This window comes from Oncorhynchus masou, chromosome 2, assembly GCF_036934945.1.
Source record: "Oncorhynchus masou masou isolate Uvic2021 chromosome 2, UVic_Omas_1.1, whole genome shotgun sequence".
Lineage (NCBI taxonomy): Eukaryota > Metazoa > Chordata > Actinopteri > Salmoniformes > Salmonidae > Oncorhynchus > Oncorhynchus masou.
The window spans coordinates 47,745,884-47,761,202 of NC_088213.1; positions in this window are offsets into that span (position 1 = coordinate 47,745,884).

Consider the following 15,319-nt stretch of genomic DNA (forward strand, 5'->3'; position numbering starts at 1 on the left):
TAATTGATGTATTATATTAAGTTAAAATAAGTGTTCATTCAGTATTGTTGTAATTGTCATTATTACAAATTTTTAAAATTGGCAGATGAATCGGTATCGGCTTTTTTGGTCCTCCAATAATCGGTATCGGAGTTGAAAAATCATAATCGGTCGACCTCTAGTGTACATATATATAACACAGGGATGTAACCCAAACAAAAGAGTGAGGTATAAACCTCTAAATAATACACGGGACGAGACCCATAATAACAAGTGCACAATAACAGGTAGCATAAAAGCCGATACAACAGCGCACAGGTACTCACCAACGGGACATGGGACAATAATCGACAAGGACAATGGGGAACAGAGGGCACATTTATAGACATAATAATCAGGGGAAATTGGAACCAAGTGTGCGTAATGAGACAAGACCGTCCGGGGTTGGTGGTAATGAATCCAGTTCAGTGATGCCTAGAAAGCCGGTACGGAGATGGCAACATAATGAGCAGCAGTACCGGGTGATCCATGACACTAGGGCAATGGGCCTGCCTGCTCTGCTCTGCTCTGAGAAGTTGGGGGAGGAGCAGACGGACCGAGAATGGAGAGGAGAAAAAAACACAAGGATGTCAAAAGATAACAGTGGCAGCTGTACAGATAACTCATCCAAAGGGTTTTAACTTCTCAAACACGGCAGAAAGCTAACACATTATGATGCCCCGTCACCTTATTAATTCAGCCACTTACTTAGATAACTAGCAAGTTAAACTTAGGAAATCTTGGTTTTTCACACAGCAAAAATAAATTAATGCATAACAAATATCTTGATGCGTTTTGTAAATGCAGAACTAAAATGCTTCTTGTTGGAATTTCTGCTCCGCATCAGACTAATTCTGTCCTTCAGTTACACTTCCCCATGGATGAGAATTCACGAACTGGCATTCTATCAGCCGACAGTGCTTGTGTAGTTACCTTTCTCCAATACTTTTCTCATGTAGTCAGCCTTAATTTCTCTGGAAAATTCAAGATTAATTTAGAAGATTAACTTGTAGCTGGCTTCATTCATTCTATGATAAACATTGGAAATATGATTCCCATGCATAATTTTGGCAAAAAATACTTTGCTTTTTCATTGTTAGCTCATTTACTCTTGTGGTTGCCAGGAAAATAGAGTTGCACTTCAGTTGTCATCTGATGAACATTTAACAATTTTCTAGAGAATGTGTTGCACTAATGTATTTTCTGTGAAGTGAAAATATAGTTGCACGTTGTGACGGCCCTGACTTTTTCTGAACCGTCTCATTGCAGCTCCTTCCAATAGGTTGCTTTCCCTTTAATTCCCAATTAAATAGCCAGCATCAGCTGCGCAAAAGGGGGGTTGTGATGGAGACTGAATGAGGATGTGTTCAACCCTCAGTTCCCGACTCTTCTCTATTCCGTTGTTTTGTTGCCGTTAAACGTATGTTTTGTAGCCTAATAGAGTTTACCCAGGATCGGATCCACTCTTTGCGTCCATGGACTACACCTCTCCGTTCTTCGTGGCCTTTCTCTGCTGGAGATCTATTGGCAGATTGGATTGTCTGACTGACTGACTGACTGACTACCACCTTTTTGTATACGGTATTTCGTTTGTTTTGATGTCATGTATACTGTGATGATTTATGTAGTTAGTTGTAGTTGAGGACTTAGTAAGAGTTGATACGCTTTAAAGTTCTGTGGTAAAATAATTGTTATATTGATTGTAGGATTAATACTGGGTTTACGCTACACTTGAATGAATGGACAAACATTGCGTGACCTGGGAGTTCCCTGAACTCCTTTACCGGGCTGGACTCTTTTGAAGCCCGAGGTACAGGACATTTCTAGAAGAACCAGAACTCATTGTGATATAATAATATGTGTGTGTAATCATTGATGTTGCTGATACAACCCACGCAAACGAATATAGTTGTTTTTGAAGTTCTTTCCAATGTTTTAAGGGTTTATGAAAAGTTTATTTCCATCCTGACTTTTGCACAAGTCCTTTTGTATTGGTATAGACTTGACGGACCAGATGGGACTCATTCCCTCCCAAACTAAAAAGAGAAACCAATGTTTTCTCTGGCACAACCTACCTGGCACCCCTATAAATAATAACCTCAAGTCAAACCGTTACATAAAAATTGCACCCCAGATGGGACAGCTCAACATTGAGAACTAACCAAAGCAAATCTTTTGTGTGGAATTAAAACAATGGATTCACCCCAAGATAATGTGCTCATTCATGTCATACCTGTCAATGGGAATATACAGGGCCATTCTGACCATCAAGCTGACAATACAAATCATAATGGGAATGGAGATAATGGAGTTGATTTGGGCCAGAGCCCTGGGAATCTGAATGCTTGGTCTGAACCACAGGCCACAGGAGGTCTAACTCACTGAGCACTCTAACCCACAAGCTGACAGAGCTCAGTGAGAGTGGAAGACGGGAAATTACTGGTGCCATGGACAGGCAGTTTGACTACCAACGAAACCAACTCACTGCCACTCTCCAATGGTGCCTGCAACAGCATCACACTGAGGTCCTCAAGGACGTTAATTCTGTTTTTTCTCCCATGGTTAACACTGTAGACCACTTGCAGACAGAGCTCTCTAATTGTGTTAAAATGTTGGATGATGTGTCTGTGGACATGGCCTCCATTAGGCACAACTCCTTACACAGAGTTTCTCTGGTATCCACTTCTGTTCAGACCACTGAGGGCCAAGCTGGCACCTCTGAACAGCCAAGACCAGGCCATGCTGCAGCCACCCCTTGCAGGATGCAATCCACCATGCATCCTGGTGTTCATTTTCATTGTCTGATAACGCCCTCCCCTCTACTTCCTCAATCCCTCCTAGCTCATTTGTTCATGGTGATTTGAGTAGACGTCATGTGGGGGCGATGCCCATTAAATTGCAATTTCCCACCTTTGGGAAAAAAGATGACAGTCCTGATCCGCTAATGTATCTAGAATGATGTCGTGACTTTCTTGCCCTCAATCCCCTGGCTGACGAAAAACTCCTTGCCACATTGAGGAATGTGTTGCATGGGACAGCTCGAGACTGGTGACTTTGAGGCCAAGTTTTCCTCTGCATTTCTGTCTGAGGACTACACCGATGAATTGGCAGACAGAGTCAGAAATCGAGTACAAAGAGAGAAAGAGAGTATCCGTGACTTTGCATACGGTTAACACTCCCTGTGCAGAAGGTGGAAACCTGGCATTGAGGAGGAAGAGGTCATTAAATTGATCTTGAAGAACATCAACCCACTACTAGCCAGTCAACTCCGAGAATGAGTCACCACTGTCGATGGACTGGTTCGCTTGGGACAGCAGTTTGAGAAGGACAGAAAATGCCAACAGCAATATGACCAGAGAAAGAAACAGACACCCAAACAGTTACCCAAGACAGACCATCAACAACAGCCAGAGTCTCCAGCCAAGACCCCTCTCATGTTCTGTTGGAGATGTAGCCAAAAGGGACATTCTTCAGCTACATGTCCAAGACATGTAAACCCATCCAGAAACCACAAATCACAACAGGCCAACACACCTAACTCTTTTCACAGGAATGACCATCCTACTCTGGGTGCTTTAACCAGAGCTGAAACCCCAAGAGTCACTGCCAACGCCCCCCCATCGACATCCCCTTCCTTTCAGTTAATACCGCACCAACTGGTGTTACCCCTGTCCATAGGCCCATGGATAGGAAGAGCCATCTTGGATACCGGGTCATCCTACACACTGCTCAATGAGAAACTGTGGAAGGAGGTTAAAGGTCCACAATACAACTTGAAGCCGTGGACAGAAGGTCCCCTCTATCTGGCTGATGGTGAGGCTAGACAACCACTTGGCTGGAGTGAGGTAGAGTTCTGCCTGTGTAACCGCTCCTATATGATTCCTTCTGTTATCCTACAAACCAGGAACCTTGCTTTTCCTGTCGTGTTGGGAATTGATTTCATGTACTTCAGTGGTGTCCAGATTGATATCGCACAAAATTGCTACTGGTTTCCATACAATCCGAGCAAGAAGTATTTCTTCCCATCAGAAGCTACAAAGTTACATGATTGGGGTTCAAATGTGGCAGTCTTCTCTGCCATTGCTCCGTTACCACTAAACCTTGATAATCCTTCTGACGATCTCCTTTTACAGGCTGTGAGAAGAGCTCAGCTGGAACAGCCAGAGGAGTTAAGGCTGTTGGAACAGCTGCAGAATAATGCTGATGTATGTACTTCAAAGCTGGGACGCACCGGGCTCCTGAAGCACAAAATATTCCTTACACAGGAAATGCCGATCAAGCAAAAGCCATATCGTTTGTCCCCAGCGAAGCTAATCATCCAAAAGGAACTCATTAATGATATGTTAACACAAGATATAATAGAACGTTCCTCCTCTCCCTGGGCTGCTCCGGTTGTCCTCATCCCAAAAAAGACTGGTGGTCTTAGATTTTGTGTGGACTATAGGAAGACTAACAATGTTTCCCAGACTGATGCCTATCCTCTTCCCACCATCCATGAGATCCTGGAGTCATTGTCTGGCGCTGTTGTGTTCACTACCCTTGACCTCAATAGTGGTTATTGGCAGGTTGAGATGGACCAGGAAAGCAAGGACAAGACTGCTTTTGTATGTGCTGAGGGCTTGTTTTCCTTTAAGGTGATGCCCTTTGGATTAAATAATGCCCCTGCCACTTTCCAAAGACTCATGGAGATTGCGTTAGGTGAGCTCAAAGGGAAGATCTGTTTCGTCTACCTGGATGATATAATTATCTACTCCCAGAACCGAGAACAACACTTTCAAGATCTTCAAGCAGTGTTGGACAAGCTAAGAGAAGCTGGTCTGACCTTGAATATGAAGAAGAGCAACTTCTGCCAAACCTCCCTGAAGTTCCTTGGGCATTTTGTGTCTTTTGACGGCATTAATGTGGATCCTGAAAAGACAAAGGCTGTACAAGACTTCCCTGTGCCAACCACACTCAAGGCCCTTCAACGGTTCCTTGGTATGGCTGGATGGTACCATCGGTTTGTGTCGAACTTCTCCCAGGTGGCAGAACCCCTCAACGCGTTGAAGTGAAAAGGAGCTAAATTCCAATGGACAATGGCAGAGTGCCAGACCTCCTTTGAAACCCTGAAACGACACCTCGTCACACCTCCCATTTTAGGTCATCCCAACTTTGATTGCCCTTTTGTTGTTTACACTGATGCAAGTGATGTTGGACTTGGTGCTGTCCTAGTCCAACAGACTGGACTTGGCACTGAAGAAGTGCTAGCGTTCGCCAGTCGGACATTGAATGGAGCAGAACGGAACTACTCCACACCCGAGCAAGCGTGCCTTGCAGTTGTCTGGGCTTTGGAAAAGTGGAGGTACTACCTGGAGGGAAGACACTTCACTGTGGTCACTGACCATTCCTCCCTTGTGTGGGTGTTCAAGACCAACAAACCAAGTACCAGACTCATAAGATGGGCTCTACGGTTGCAAGAGTTCACCTTTGCAGTAGAATACAGGAAAGGAAAATACAACACTGTTCCAGATGCCTTGTCCAGAGCTCCTGCTTGTGATAACGGTGGCCCTCATCTTACATGTGCTATGGTCCTGTCAAGCAGTCGAGACTTTCCCATCTCAGGATGATCCAGAAGTACAGGCGTTGTACCAGACTATCCTGGAAGATGGAGAAAAGATGGTCAATCCTACCACAAAGCTGACCATCATGGAAGACAAAGTCTACCGTGTTGTACAACTACCTCACAGAACCCTCTACCAATTGCACATACCTGAAACTCTACGCCTACAACTGCTTCAACATTTGCATGAAGACCCATTAGCTGGCCATTTGGGCAGGTTCAAAACCTACAAGCGGTTGCAAGCGTTACTGTACTGGCCACATCTGAGCATGGATGTGAAGTCACACATCCGAAACTGTCAGGTTTGTCAAAAGTACAAACCAGAAGGTAGAAATCCTGCTGGCAAGTTGCAGCAAACGGTGGTTACCCGACCTTGGGAAATGTCAGGAGTGGATTTGATGGGTCCATTTCCTAGAAGCTCCAATCAGAATGTGTACATGCTTGTTGTTGATTATTATTCAAAGTGGGTGGAACTCTTTTCCCTGCGTCAGGCCACAGCTAGGACCGTCTCTAACATCCTTACGAAAGAGATCCTGACTCGCTGGGGAGTGCCTGATTACATCCTGTCTGATCGAGGTTCCCAATTTGTCTCTGATCTCTTTGAGGAGACCTGCCAAAGATGGAACCTGAGACAGAAGTTGACCACGGCCTATCACCCACAGACCAATCTCACTGAGAGAGTAAATCGAACCTTGAAGACAATGATTGCTTCCTATGTAGGGACCCAGCACAAACACTGGGATAAGCACCTTCACGAGTTTCGATTTGCCCTGAATTTTGCTGTGCAAGAGTCCACTGGAGTCACACCTGCAGAGCTGAACCTAAGTCGTCCCCTCCGAGGACCCTTGGATATGGTGCTACAGCCCCAGCAGCTTACTCCAGACGCTGCTTGCTATGACCAGGTAGTCCATCTCCATGACTTGAGAGCTCTTGTCTCAAAGAACATGATCCAGGCTCGACTCAAGCAGAAGAGAAATTATGATAAGAACAGACGAGACATGCAGTTCCAGCTTCGTGATCGGGTGTGGCTTCGCTCTCATCCTTACTCGAAAGCTGAACAATTCTTCTCGGCCAAGCTCGCTCCTAAATGGCAAGGACCATATAGGATTGTGGAGCAGATGGGCCCTTTGAACTACTGAGTGCTGAAAGAGGACACGGGTGATGATATGCGCGTTGTCAATGTCTCACGCCTTAAAGCCTGTTACCCCTCGGCTGAGGAATTGGAGGCGATTGAGCGCCGCAAGGTCCTGGATATCTTTGAAGAGGAAAGTGAGGAGACTTTTCTCAGATTCCCAGACCCAGAAGTCTCACACCTTAAGGCCTGTGACCCCTCAGCTGAGGAGCGTGAGCTCCAAAAAGTCATTAATATTTTTGTAGAGGAAAGTGATGAGGAGACCTTTCTCGGTTTCCCCGACCAAGATGTGCCTTCCAGTGCAATGGTCGGCTTTTTCCAGGGGAGGGGGTGTGTAACGGCCCTGAATTTTTCTAAACAGTCTCAGTTCAGCTCCTTCCAATAGGTTGCTTTCCCTTTAATTCCCAATTAAATAGCCAGCATCAGCTGCGCAAACGGTGGGTTGTGATGGAGACGTGAATGAGGATGTGTTCAACCCTCAGTTCCCGACGCTTCTCTATTCCGTTGTTTTGTTGCCGTTAAATGTGTGTTTTCTACTCTTTGCGTCCGTGGACTACACCTCTCCGTTCTTCGTGGCCTTTCTCCGCTGGAGATCTATTGGCGGATTGGATTGTCTGACTGACTGACTGACTACCACCTTTTTCTATACGGTATTTCATTTGTTTTGATGTCATGTATACTGTGATGATTTATGTAGTTAGTTGTAGTTGAGGACTTAGTAAGAGTTGATACGCTTTAAAGTTCTGTGGTAAAATAATTGTTATATTGATTGTATGATTAATACTGGGTTTACGCTACACTTGAATGAACGGACAAACATTGCGTGACTAAGGTCACGGGAGTTCCCTGAACTCCTTTACCGGGCTGAACTCTTTTTAGCCCGAGGTACAGGACATTTCTAGAAGAACCAGAACTCATTGTGATATAATAATATGTGTGTGTAATCATTGATGTTGCTAATACAACCCACGCAAAAGCAAATAGTTGTTTTTGAAGTTCTTTCCAATGTTTTAAGTGTTTATGAAAAGTTTATTTCCATCCTGACTTTTGCACAAGTCCTTTTGTATTGGTGTAGACTTGACGGACCAGATGGGACTCATTCCCTCCCAAACTAAAAGGAGAAACCAATGTTTTCTTTGGTAGGCACAACCTACCAGGCACCCCTATAAATAATAACCTCAAGTCAAAACCGTTACAACGTCCCTGATCACTCTATTGAAGCAAAACAACTCTTGATATACTCCCAATATAAAACGCAACCCCTGTCAATACACAGCACAACTCACCAGCTCCCACTTTCTTCCGTTGTGCTATTTACAAAAAGACACGTGACTGGCTCAACTGTTCAGAGGAAGCTTCATGATGTAAAATAATGTGACAGGTAACACATTCCAGATTTTCCTCTAAACGTTAAATGGATTTCCCAAGTAGCATTGATCCAAAACCCTCACTCCGTCTAAACATGATTGTAGTGGTTTCCTTTTTCTACCACAGCTTTACTACTTTTGTTTCCCTTTTTCTTTGCTACTGTAACCCACTCATTCTCACTTTCTGTACTATTAGCTTCACCCGACTCACTTGCAATTTCAAACAAAACCTCAGATTCCGCCACCTTCTCCATAGCCACCACTTTTCTCCCATCAGCCACCACTACTTAATAAACTCATCAAAAAAAGAAACGTCCTCACTGTCAACTACGTTTATTTTCATCAAATTGTACGTGTGAATATTTTTATGAACATAACAAGATTCAATAACTGAGACATAAACAAGTTCCACAAGACATGTGACTAACAGAAATGGAATAATGTGTCCCTGAACAAAGGGGGTTCAAAATCAAAAGTAACAGTCAGTATCTGGTGTGGCCACCAGCTACATTAAGTACTGCAGTGCATCTCCTCCTCATGGACTGCACCAGATTTGCCAGTTCTTGCTGTGAGATGTTACCCCACTCTTCCACCAAGGCACCTGCAAGTTTCCAGACATTTCTGGGGGGAATGGCCCTAGCCCTCATCCTCCGATCCAACAGGTCCCACACGTGCTCAATGGGATTGAGATCCGGGCTCTTTGCTGGCCATGGCAGAACACGGACATCCCTGTCTTGCAGGAAATCACGCACAGAACGAGCAGTATTGCTGGTGGCATTGTCATGCTTGAGCATCATGTCAGGATGAGCCTGCAGGAAGGGTACCACATGAGGGAGGAGGATGTCTTCCCTGTAACGCACGGTGTTGAGATTGCCTGCAATGACAACAAGCTCAGTCCGATGATGCTGTGACACACCACCCCAGACCATGATGGACCCTCCACCTCCAAATCGATCCTGCTCCAGAGTACAGGCCTCGGTGTAACGCTCATTAATGTGAATCTGACCATCACCCCTGGTGAGACAAAACCACGACTCACGCCAGTGAAGAGCGTTAGGCAATGTTGTTGCTGGTGATGTCTTTTGAGGACCTGCCTTTACAACAGGCCTATAAGCCCTCAGTCCAGACTCATTCAGCCTTTGCGGACAGTCTGAGCACTGATGGAGAGATTGTGCGTTCCTGGTGTAACTCGGGCAGTTGTTGTTGCCAACCTGTACCTGGCCCGCAGGTGTGATGTTCGGATGTACCGATCCTGTGCAGGTGTTGTTACATGTGTTCTGCCACTGTGAGGACGATCAGCTGTCCGTCCTGTCTCCCTGTAGTGCTGTCTTAGGCATCTCACAGTACAGTATTGCAATTTATTGCCCTGGCCACATCTGCAGTCCTCATGCTTCCTTGCAGCATGCCTAATGCACGTTCACGCAGATGAAGAGGGCATCTTTCTTTTGGTGTTTTTCAGAGTCAGTAGAAAGGCCTCTTTAGTGTCCTACGTTTTCATAACTGTAACCTTTATTGCCTACCGTCTGTAAGTGGTTAGTGTCTTAACGACCGTTCCATAGGTGCATGTTCATTAATTGTTTATGGTTCATTGAACAAGCATGGGAAACAGTGTTTAAACCCTTTACAATGAAGATCTGTGAAGTTATTTGGATTTTTACTAATTATCTTTGAAAGACAGGGTCCGGAAAAAGGGTTGTTTCTTTTTTTGCTGAGTTTCGTTAAATATATTTGTATATATATATATTTAGTTCAAATAAATAGTAACGGTATTGAAAAAACATTTCTTGGCTATTTCCAAATACCCCAGTAAATCGCCCAAGCCTAGAAATGAGTAGCCCTTATGCTACGACCGCGACAACCAGATTATTTCGGACTATTAGAGAACACGTGGTCAGATGAAGAGAAAGCAGCTGGAGTAGCAGTTTTCTCTGGGTAGGTAATCCATGTCTCCCATCAGGACCAAAAGGTCTAAATAAAATAAAAATGTATTTGTCACATGCGCCGAATACAACAGGTATTACCGTGAAGTGCTTACTTACAAGCCCTTAATCAACAATGCAGTTCAAAAAAGAGTTAAGAAAGTATTTGCTAAATAAACTAAATTAAATGATGAAAAGTAACACAATAAGATTACATAACAATAAACCGTGTCAATGTGCGGGGGTACAGATTAGTCGGGTTAATTTGTACATGAAGGTAGGGGTAAAGTGACTATGCATAGACAATAAACAGTGAGTAGCAGCAATGTAAAAACAAAGGGGAGGTCCATGTAAATAGTCCGGGTGGCCATTGATTAAATGTTCAGCAGTCTTACGGCTTGGTGGTAGAAGCTGTTAAGGAGATTTTGAACCTAGAGTTGGCGTTCCGGTACCGCTTGCCGTACTGTAGCAGAGAGAACAGTCTATGACTAGCGTGAGTCTTTGACCATTTTTTGGGTTCTTCCTCTGACACCGCCTAGTATATAGGTCCTAGATGTCAAGAAGCTTGGGCTCCCGAGTGGAGCAGCGGTCTAAGGCACTGCACCTCAGTGCAAGAGGCGTCACTACAGTCCCAGGTTTGAATCCAGGCTGCATCACATCCAACCCTGCTTAGGAGTCCCATAGGGCGGCGCACAATTGGCCCAGCATCGTCCGGGTTTGACCAGGGTAGTCCATCATTATAAATAAGAATTTGTTCTTAACTGACTTGCCTAATTAAATAAAAAATATATTTCTATTTATTTATAATAAAAAAGTAAATGAACATAATTCTCACATAGGTGTTCCTTTTATCCAGATGAGAAAGGGCAGTGTGGAGTGCGTTTGAGATTGTGTCATCTGTGGATCTGATGGGGTGGTATGAGAATTGGAGTGGGTCTAGGCTTTCCGGGATGATGGTGTTGATGTGAGCCAGGTCTACTCTAGGGACTGAAAGGCAGCAAAGGCTGACATGAACTTTGTGTTCTTGACCGCAGATTGGCAGCTCCAAACACTGGCTGTGCGAAGGGTCTGCAAAATTAGAAGGGTTGCAGTAAAGGGGTGGGGAGCATCTTTAAAACCTACATGGAGAGGAGCGAAATGGTAAAAAAATAAAATAATAATAACTAGGTAAGACACTTAAGTGAGAGAGTAGTGTGGAGCCTTCCTCTCTTTCCTTCCTTGAATGATCAGCAGAACCGTGTTAGTTTTGGCAAGCAAACAACCGCTGACACATCCGCTGCTGAAAAACAGGTGAGACTGAGGTACTTACAATAATTGCTAATTGCCTAGCAGAGGTGAAGAGAGCACACCTCCCGGTACTAATTGCTGATTGCCTAGGAGAAGAGAAACCACTCCTTCTCCAATACAGCCACTGATTACCAAAACAACAACGATCACAATTGCCTTGCCCCTTAATCGTAGTTGATGTGTCAATAATCAGCTGCAAGTTATGAGAAGTCAGCAGTTCACACACCAAGTAGGCTACTGGGAAGTTAGCAATTAACGTAGATGACCCTAGATAGACAAAAATTCTACTGGAGATAACAGGAGTCCTCTACTATAGATTGAAGCAGGTAAATCTGCTTTTATTTTTTTTGCACGTTACTTGTGGAATAATCTCAAACTTTCTAAGATTCAATGAATATGAATTGGTGCCTCTAGGGCAATTCAGACTGCTGATTTGAGAATTGTTTTATGTTAATTAGTGTGTATTGATATTTATTTGGGGAGAATTACAGGGCTCATCTGTAAAATAGACCTTGGCCTCAGCATGACTCCCTGTTTAAAATAAAGTTGACTTATAACTTAGGTTGTTAGCCCTATAACTAAAACTAAGTTCTACAAGCTTGACTAAAACTACCTCCCAGTGACCTGCACTGTATCTGTGTTAAGATACTAAAAAGTGATTTGTATCTAGTATTTTTTTTATTCCATGTGCTGTGTTAACAGGGGCAATGGAGGTCAGAGTGCGGAGAAAGTCACTGCCTGCAAGGCTGAAGAGCGGACTGGCCAAAAGAAGTTGCTCTTTTCGTGAGATCGAAAAGGGTCCCCAAGTGTCTGAAAGTTTTGAAAACCTTGTGTTTGGTGGAGTGGACAATGGGCAGGTGGGTCAAAAAATGAAGTACAAGTGTACTGGATAAAAAAGAGACAACCCACTGGACACATGTCAGTTCAATCAGTTTTCCATGTTGATTTACCTGAACCACATTGATTATTGTTTGTTGAAATGATGTGGAAACAACATTGATTCAACCAGTTTTTGTCCAATGGGAAGGTTGTCTGGCGATCACTGATATTTTCGGCACTTCTCAGAATACTGATCTTGTGTTTAAATACTTCATCTATAATGATGCAGCGTATTCCTCTCCACAGTGCTACCCTGATTGGCTGAAGACCTGTGGCCTGCTGCGCTGGCTATTGGACAGTGGCCTGGGCCGACGGCTAAGGAGCAGCACCCTTGTCAGCTGGCTCCAGACTAGTGACCTGGGGCTGTGGTTAGGCTCACACTGCCCAGCCCTCACCAACCTCCTGCTCCTCCAGGTGACACTGTGGCTCATCCTGGTGTGGATTCTCGCTGACCTCCATCTGGGGTTGCCATGTTTCCTCCTTGCCATCACCTACTGGCTGTACGACGGGCCGCTACGGAAAGCTGTAAATAGGGCCAGGAGCCAACTCCAGGGCAGTGCACAGGCTGTCCCTGAGAATGCCACTGGCACAGTGCAACGGAGGAGTGAGACACCACATTAGGCTAGACAGGGGAACATCGGTAGAGGACATCCAATCATTGAGCTTCAGAACAGTGTGTGCCAATAGCCTGGCGGAAATTAAAAGTGCCACCGCTTGAACATGTGTACTAAGGAATATGCTTCTCAATATCCACACTCAGCTGTGAATTTCAACATTTTAACAGACGGGGATTTGTTTTGCAAGAGAGCAAGCAGCTACAACTAAAACTAGAAAATGTAAACTTTCTTTTAAGAAAATGTCTGTGCTTGCTTTAGTTTTAAATTGTCTTAGATCTATAGTTAGATGTTTAGGTAGTATAATTACTCTATTTAGATGTTTAGGTAGTATAATTACTCTATTTAGAGGTCAACTTGCATTCAAATAGTCCTTTCGGGCAGTTCCTAATGCCTTTGGTGACCTGGAATTATTTTTGACTGGGTGGCAAATTTGTTGAAAGAGATGCTCTATCAGTCCTTACCTACCTCCCTTTGCCAAGGATGCACAGGAGTATCCATTGTCGAAGCGTTTATGATGATAGTCTGCAAAACTCTGCCAAGAGATAATGATTTTTTTAGTTCAAATAATTCCGGGGGATTTTCTGAAACGTTTGCTTAAAGACGTCCTCCAGCGATTGTTAAACTTTTACCATTGATATTTTTTGTTGTTGTTGACACAACTGCAAACTTTGAGGAGTAATTTGGGGCCAGCCCCATGTTCCCCTCAGCCCAATGAACAAATGTATATCCTCTAAACCAGGGGTTGGCAACCCAAAGTCATTTTTCAACTTCCGGCCACATATGATTCAATAAAAAAACAAGATAAAAATAAACCTTATGGAACAGTGAGAACTATGAAATGACACACACAGGCACAGACACACATAAGACACGCACTATAAAAAACACAGATTTTGTATTGTAGCTATGTGATAGTAGAGTAGTAGCCTGTTGGAACACAATGTGTTGTGAAAAGTGTTATGAAATGTAATGTCAAGTAATATTTTTTTATTGTTAATAACTGCCTTAATGTTGCTGGACACCAAGAAGAGTAGCTGCTACCTTGTCAGCAGCTAATGGGGATCCTTAACAAATACAAATACTTTAGTGGGTCTTACGTCATATAATTTTACATATTTGAGACAATAATTTGAAAAAAGGACCTGACCAGATGCTGATTTTATATATACAGTACCAGTCAAAAAATTGGACACACCTACTCATTCAAGGGTTTTTCTTAATTATACAATTTTCTGCATTTTAGAATAATAGTGAAGACATCAAAACAATTAAATAAAACATATGGAATCATGAGGTAACCAAAAACGTGTTAAACAAATCAAAATATATTTTATATGTGAGATTCTTCAAAGTAACCAGCTTTGCACACTCTTGGCATTCTGCAGTAGTGAGGTAGTCACCTGGAATGCATTTCAATTAACAGGTGTGCCTTGTAAAAAGTGAATGTGGAATTTCTTTCCATATGAGATATTGACAAAAATTCAAGATCTTAGTGATTTAACATAATTCAGTAGGTACCATATAGTATATACAATGTACCCTTACATCTTCGTGTTTAAGTAATCAGCTTTCTCTACCTTATAACAATTTGCATTTGTGCCAATTGCACTGCCTTTGCACTCTGCCATGGACCATATACAGTATGTTAAAAGGACCAGCTCTTATTTAGCAGTTACATCACCCCTATTCTAGTAGTTGTTGTATTTGCCCAACACCCCTTATCAGCCAATCACAATTCACCATTCCCTGTGCACCTCACTGAACCCCGCTGTCAGATTGAGATGCGGTCAGAAGTGAATGGACTCGCTGGACTGTTCCTTAAGTTTGCCTGTATCTGACTTGTGATCAGTGCATGCATTTAAGTGTATGTACTGTCTGATATGTCATTACTTCTCGACCTCTGAATGCTTAGCTATGAAAAGCCAACTGATAGTTACTCCTGAGGTACTGACCCTTTACAACCATTGTGATTATAATTTGACACTGCTGGTCATCTGTGAATGTTTGCACAAGAGTCACTATAGTTGAGTTATAGTAATAGGCATTAATTAAATATCTGAAAATGGATTTCGGTGCAGGTGCAATTACTTTATAAAATTAACAGATTCACATACAAGACATAAAGCTTAAACAGCCATCACTAACATAGAGAGGCTGCTGCTAAAATAGAGACTCAAATCTCTGGCCACTTTAATAAATGGACTTAATAATGGTATCACTAGTCACTTTAAATAACGCTACTTTAATCATGTTTACATATCCTACATTACTCATCTCATATCTATATACTGTATACTATACCATCTACTGCATCTTGCCTATGCCGCACAGCCATCACTCATCCATATATTTATATGTACATATTCTTATTCACCCCTTTACATTTGTGTGTTTAAGGTAGTCATTGTGAATTTCTTTGATTACTTGTTATATATTACTGCAGTGTCGGAAATAAAAGCACAAGCACTTTGCTACATTCGCATTAACATCTGCTAACCATG